This window comes from Mus caroli, chromosome 1 (assembly GCF_900094665.2).
Source record: "Mus caroli chromosome 1, CAROLI_EIJ_v1.1, whole genome shotgun sequence".
Classification (NCBI taxonomy): Eukaryota; Metazoa; Chordata; class Mammalia; order Rodentia; family Muridae; genus Mus; species Mus caroli.
The window spans coordinates 60,761,934-60,769,223 of record NC_034570.1 but is presented as its reverse complement, the minus strand read 5'-3'; the positions used below and the strand labels follow the sequence as shown (position 1 = coordinate 60,769,223).

Below are 7,290 nucleotides of genomic sequence, written 5' to 3'. Positions count from 1 at the left end.
TGTCCAGATACCAGAAGCACCTTGTCTCTGTGATCCATACCCTTTCTTCCAAAGCAGTGATTCTCAACCTTCCTAATGCTGCAACCCTTTAATACAACTCCTCATGCTGTGGCAACCCCAAAGCATAAAATTATTTTCATTGCTACTTCTTAACTGTACTTTGGCTACTGTTATGAATTGCAATGTAAATATCTGATAGGCATGATATCTGATATGCACCCCTTGTGAAAGGGTCGTTCAACCCTCAAAGGGGCTGTGACCCACAGGTTGAGACCACAGGTTGTTCCAAAGCCTCTAGTTTTTGTTCAATAATGGAGAAAACCACCCCAACTCCAAAGATGAGCCTTGTCCATCATACCCTGCATCCTCTGGGGTCAACCAAGTCTTCTAGCCCATTGTTATGTACTCCAGCAGCTATATCATCATACTGTCCACACCTAAAGGCTTGTTCTCTGCCTGGGTTGGGGTCTTTAGCAACACTACCTCAATGATCCCAGTAGAGTATGTAGTCAAACCCTTAAGGAAGGCTCAGGTCAAAGGAGAGTTTGTCATCAATGTCAAACAGAGTGAGGTACTCAAATAACAACTTTAGGTCTTCCAAGCCCTCAAAGGTCTGCTTATTTGGAAACAGTTTAGGACACCCCATGATGCTACAGAACATAGTACCCAATGCTGCTGGCTGCTTCAGGTGCAAGGCCTTTCTTCTACCATCCCATTTTTTCTTCCACCATCCCATTCTTCCCTTCCTCCCAGGATATCTTACCCAGCTTGTCCACTAGAGAACAGATATGATACAGAACTTGCTATCAGGAATACCACAGATGGCAAATGCCCTATCTAGGATGCACAGATCCTTTACCTTGACCAGGGAGTTGCCTATCTGAAGTGAACCCCAGATCGTGCATATTTTCCTTCTGACATTTTGAGTCCTGGATCAGAGAGAAGAACTAGCCAGCAATGTCAAAATTACAAAAGCAGAACTCACTATAATGACCTTGGATCATAGTTGGGTTAACCTAGCAATATACCTCAGATATGTGATAGGGCTTAATAGTTATTCATTGCCAAATATGGAGCAGAGGGACAGTTAGGTCATAAACAAGAGGTAGCAGTTGATCCTTCAAGTCATAAATATGCTTGGCATCACCTGCTCTCCATGGCATTTGAAGCAGCAGATGATGGCATCAAACATCATCATCTCCATAACTGCCATTCTCCATGCAATGTAGTCTCTTATAACCTTGTTGGGTTTGAGCACAAACTCCAGTCTCACTTCATCATGGCCCAGCTATGTCTTCAGTTTCACGTCTTTGGCCACCAACTCCTCCATTTGCTTGGTGATGGCTTTCTGCTGCTTAAAACACAGCATACATGCTCTCTGAGGTCTCACAAACTTCCCTAGATCAGCATGATCTGCCATCATGGCTACCAGCTGGAACTGGCGGCTGTCTAAACCAGCCTTGGTGGACTCAGAGTTACCTTTATTGACAAGAAGTCAGTCTTTCTAAGTCTGTGTTATCAGAACCTCATAGTTATCCTCTCTCCAATGGTTTTTTTTTTTTCAGGTTTCCAAGAGGACAGGAATGAACTCCAATTGATTCACCTACTATTACTTGATTATAATACCACGTTACTGGTGCATACTATATGACAAACTTAAAACCATGAGCAGTATATATGTTACAGCTATTGTCATACATGGTGAGTAGCCATGTGTGCAAGGCTGTTATATAAGCCAGAGAAATCAAGGAAAACACTGGTTGCTTCAAGACCTAAGCCCAAGAGTTTCAAACAGAAGACCAGTATTCTGTCTGAACCACATTAGAAAAGGATTCGCATGTGGCAGAGCTTAACCATGTGGTAAGCCACGGTGCCTTTGCTGTCTTCTGTCATTCTCCTGAGCTTTAGTAAGCAGCTAAAAAAATCCTCAGCAAATGGTGCAGTTACACATAAGGAACAGTTGGAAGATTTGGGCAGTCCATCAGCTGCTACTGAGAGCATGAATCCTCAGCTGTTGCCCCTTCCCCCTTCACAAGTCGGTGTCACATAGCCCCGTACATGGGTCAATAGAGAGATTCCAGTCTAATTCTGATTACCATATTAAATTAAACCAGCATCATAATTTCTAAAGGCCTCTAAATTATTTTTCCATAAGTGCTTTCTGTGTGTGACTATTAATAACTAGATGACAAACATACATTGGTCTAATAGAACTGTTCTTAAAATGTACATCACACCTAATCAAATATGCAAAGAAAAGTTACCAAGTAAGAAGGAAATTATGTACATCTTCCGTTCTCTCTCCCTTCCTGTGTTCATTAACTTTTAGGCTGAATTGTCCCATACACACTCGCGCACACACATACACACTCGTGCACACACACACACACACACATTTTATTTGGGGATAAATTAAGACAAGAGTTAAGAATAAAATCTAGAGGGTTCCCTTGTATCTTATTATTTCCTCCAGTCAGAATACTTTATATTAGTAGGTTCCCTTTGGGGTTTTGAGCATACATGTCTGCTTGACTTCATCACAGCCCAGCTGTGCCTTGTGTTACTATAATGTATCCCTGTGTGTGTGTGTGTGTGTCTGTGTGCGTGTGATGCACATATGTGGGCATAGCTTGCATGCAGATGTCAGAGGATAAGTTGTTGGAGTTTGTTCTCTTGTTCCTCCTTAACTTGGATTCTAGGGTTGGAACCCAGGTCATCAGGCTTGCAGGGCAAATACTAACCACTGAGCCATCTCACCGGCACTGTGAGTGGTTATCAGCAAAGCACTTTGTACTATGTGTGTTACTGTTAACAAGTCAGTGTTGGTACAATCGCTTTTAAACTAATGTCTCCTTTACCCCAGCATGCTGAATGAGATACATCAGCTGTCTTCATCTAATTCCCTTATGTCTCTCTGGCTGTCAGTTTCTCACACTTCCTTTACTTTTGGTAACACTGATGACTTAAAGGTGTTCCTATCAGATATTTGTAGACTAGCCCTTGATTTGGGTCTGATACATGTTCTCTTCTGAATTAAACTGGGCGATGGGGTTGGGGTAGTCAAGGAATACCCCAGATACATGGGCAAGCTTAATAAAACAGTGAAGGAATGACGATACATATCCTTCAGTTTATAAGAGGAACTCTTTACCTATGATTTCAAGAAGAAAAACTCACACCCACACATTATTCTCTATGAATCCACAAATCTGTGATATATATTTGGTAACAAAAGGACTTAATGTATAGCACCCAAAACCCTTTGTTTAGTATGAAAATAAGATCTCCCTATTTCCAATTTTGTGCATTCAAGATTTTAGTTTAGAAACTGTCATTATTTGTTGCCGTTACTAATGTCAAACCGTTTAGATGAGTTAACAAAACAAAGACTTATTTGTTGTTTCTGTTCTTCACTTGAATATAAACATAATCTTTTTTTTTTTTCTTGAAAAAGGTGAAGCTTGCCCATGAACCCTTTCAAGATTTTAAGGGCTTTTTGAAAAACAAAGAGTTATTATAAACTGTTAATAGATAACATAATTAAAAGAACATATTTACTGCAGAAAATCCCAAAGGAAAACAAACCAGTGGGCAGTTCTATGCTATTTAGAAAAGTGGTAATTATAGCATAAACAACATTATTTGTACCATATCATAATTATTTAGAAGCCATATATTTAAATTAGAAAAAAAATCAAATTCCCCAGAAATTGGAAGGGGGCAGTCTCTAGGATGTGCCAAAGACCTGAGATGGGAGAAGCTACAGGGTGTCTGGGGCAGGGGTGCAGGAGGGCGGGGCTGGGGGCAACTCTGGCTGAGACTCCTAGCAGTGGGGCATATGGATCCTGAAGTGGATACTTCCTGTAGCCAGGTAGGACTCCTAGTGGAGGGATACAGAGGACACCAACCTACCCACAAAACCTTCAACCCAAACGTATCCTGCCTAGAAGATGTGCAGGGACAAAGATAGAGCAGAGAAGGAGGCCATGGTCAATAAATGGCTGGCTCAAATTGAGAGCCGTGTCACAAGCAAGAACCAGTTTTTGACACTATTAGTGATACTCTGTGATACACTTGCAGACAGGAGCTTAGCATAACTGTCCTCTGAGAGGTCCTACCCAGCAGCCAATGGAAAGAGATGCAGAGACCCACAGCCAAGCATTAGATGGAGCTGGGGAAGTCTTACGGAAGAGTTGAGGGAAGGATTGGGGGACTCAAACGGAACAGGAACTCCACAGGAAGACCAACAGAGTCAACTAATCTGAACCCTTAAGGGCTCTTAGAAACTGAACCACCACCAAAAGAGGGGGTACAGGCCCTGCACATATGTAGGAGATGAGCAGCTTGGTCTTCATGCAGGTACCCCAACAACAGGGCTGTCCCTGAATCTGTTGCCTGCCTGCCTGCCTGCCTGTGAATCCCCTAAATGGACAGCCTTGTCTGGCCTCAGTGGAAGAAGATGTACTTAATCCCCCAGTGACTTGACTCAAAGGAGAAGGAGAAGGAGGAATGGGGGAAGATCTGCATAAGGGAGTGCTGAAAGAGGACAGGGGGGCTGATATTGGGATGTAAAGTGAATAAATAAATTTAATAAAAAGAATTTTAGATCCTTGTGACTGTCTTACATGTAAGAAAAGAGTATCAACGTCTAAATTTAGGTGATGCAAGAGTCTGTGGTAAGTAGCACACATCTACAAAAGAACTGTTAAAATACTCTTCTTAAGCCAGAAAGACAAGCACTGAGTAGTCTCACAGAAGAATACAAAATAAGTTGAACTTAGGTCTGGAGACATGGCTCAGCAGTTATAGATCACTGCTCTTACAGAGGACCCAAGTTCGGTTCCCAACACCCACATGGCAGCTCACATCTAATTGTAACTCCAGTTCCAGGGCTTCTGACACCTTCACAGCAGACATACATGCAGGCAAAGCACCAATGAATATAAATAAAAATAAATTATGTATTAAAAAATAAAATATGTTGATCTGAGCTAAGTACTCAGATATGATTATTATTCCAGCACTTAGGAATCAAAGCAAGTAGATCATTGCAATTTAATGCTAGCCTAAGCTACATGGCAAGGTCTGGTCTCAAAAACACACAGACAGACAGACAGGCAGGCAGGCAGGCAGGCAGACAGAGACACAGAGAAGGCCAGAGACAGTGACAGAGACAGAGAGAGGATCTTATTAAACTTGAATGCAGAAGCTTAGGAGTTGGGAGGCACAGAGGTCAGAAGCCCTAGTGTGTGGGTACACAGTAGGACAACCACAGATAGTGATGGAACATTCAGACCTCTCAAAACTAAAACGAGGACTTTGAATATTTTCAGCATAAGGAAGTGATGAACATTTAAGAAATAGATGTGTTTAACAATACCGGGTTCTTCATTCATATACATGTTTTTGTTTGTTTGTTTGTACCAATTTAAAAATAATTTAATTTAGAGTGATTTTTTAAAAAGTGTTTGTCCTGAGCTGTAGTTCAGTGGTAGAGGGCTTGCCTATCATGCACAAGCAATTCTAGAACTGAAGAAAAAATAAAGCTTTTCCTGAATGTGTGTTGGTGAGATAATTCAGTAATTCAATCCAATGAATGAGCTGAGGAGACAAATTAGTGGTAGATCAGTTATTAACAGCAGAATTCTTGATGTTACCTAAGTATGAGAGATGTTTTGTTTTGCTTTATTTTGTTGTTGTGTTTTCTGTTTGTTTGTTTGTTTGTTTGTAGCTCTAAATGTAATGGAACTCTCTCTAGGCTAGCCTTGAACTTGCAAAGACTCAACTGCTGCTAGCTTCTGAAAGGTGGGTGCCTCCACTGCCTGGCCTGATATTATGAGTCTTAATATCTGTTAGTTACAAAGTATAGGGAAGACTTTTATCAGCCCACAACAAACTGCTGTCTTTAGCCACAACTACATGTAATAATTAGAATGTATTTACACACGCATTTACATACATGTATGTGCCTACATCATGTATTCATATATTGCATGTAAATAGGTTCACTTAAAACTCCCAACTAACTACTGTTTTGCTTTCCTGGTAAATACTTACAGGGCTGGTGAGATTGTTCAGTGGTTAGTGTCTGTCGTGCAAGCATGACGACCTGAATTCCACACTCAGAATCCACATTAATGTGGTAGAAGAGCCTCAATTCCACAAGGTTGTTTGTCCTCTGACATCTACATGCAAGCTGCACCCACAAACGTGCATTGCACAAACACACATGCATACAGACACACATACAATCATGATGATGGTGAGTAATTATATATGATAGTTAATGGTCATAATAAAATGTAAATGCTCATTAATTAAATGTCAAGCTGAGCAACAAACGTGAGAGTGACACTGGACAATCCTATAATTGCAGTACCCTCTCTGCTTGGATTTGTCACTTAGAAAGTTATACCCATTAGTTTTTGTTTGGTTGTCTTTCTTTCTTTCTTTCTTTCTTTCTTTCTTTCTTTCTTTCTTTCTTTCTTTCTTATATGTAAGTACACTGTAGCTGTCTTTAAACACCGTTACAGATGGTTGTGAGCCACCATGTGGTTGTTGGGATTCGAACTCAGGACCTTTGGAAGAGCAGTCGGCGCTCTTAACCGCTGAGCCATCTCACCAGCCCCATACCCATTGGTTTTTATGAATTGCTTTTTTGCTTGTTTTCAAGAGAGGGTCTCACTAGATAGCTCAGGCTGTCTTGAAACTCACTGTGTAGACCAGACTGGCCTTGAACTCACAGAGCGCTATCTGTCTCTGTCCCAGGTACTCAGATTAAAGCTATGCATTAATACACCCAGTTTTGGTTTTCATATATTACTTAATCTGAATCTAACCTTGCAAACTAGAAACCAAGGACAAAAATAAAAAAAAGCAAATATCAAATTGCCAGCAAAACATGCACAGTATTGATAATTAAGTCTTTTTTCAAATTTATTTCCCTAAAAAAATGTATTTGTTCCTCTCGCATGGATATAAGATTAAGGAGACAAATAATTCTATTTCATGTCATTTAGAAGGCAATGGGCTAATTGCAGTCTTCAACTGAAAACTAATTCACCATCCTTCATTAAATTGTACAGAAAATCAAGTTATAGGAAATAATTTCAAATTAAGACACAGACATAGGGAGAGGGAGGCAAGGAGAGACACAGACTGTACTCCCTAGAAAGGAAACCACTTTAAGACTTGGTGGACTTTCCTTATACGTCTGCTTTTTATTTTTAACCACTACCAGTGACCTCTTTGCTGACCAACATTTTCTTGCAAACCATGGCCAAGGAGGGA

At 40.7% G+C, this 7,290-nt stretch overlaps 1 pseudogene; it reads right to left on the bottom strand.

Annotated features, from left to right (window-relative positions):
* Positions 1–352: 352 nt before the first annotated feature.
* Positions 353–1,423, bottom strand: LOC110295373 (annotated as a pseudogene).
* Between the last annotated feature and the right edge of the window lie 5,867 nt (positions 1,424–7,290).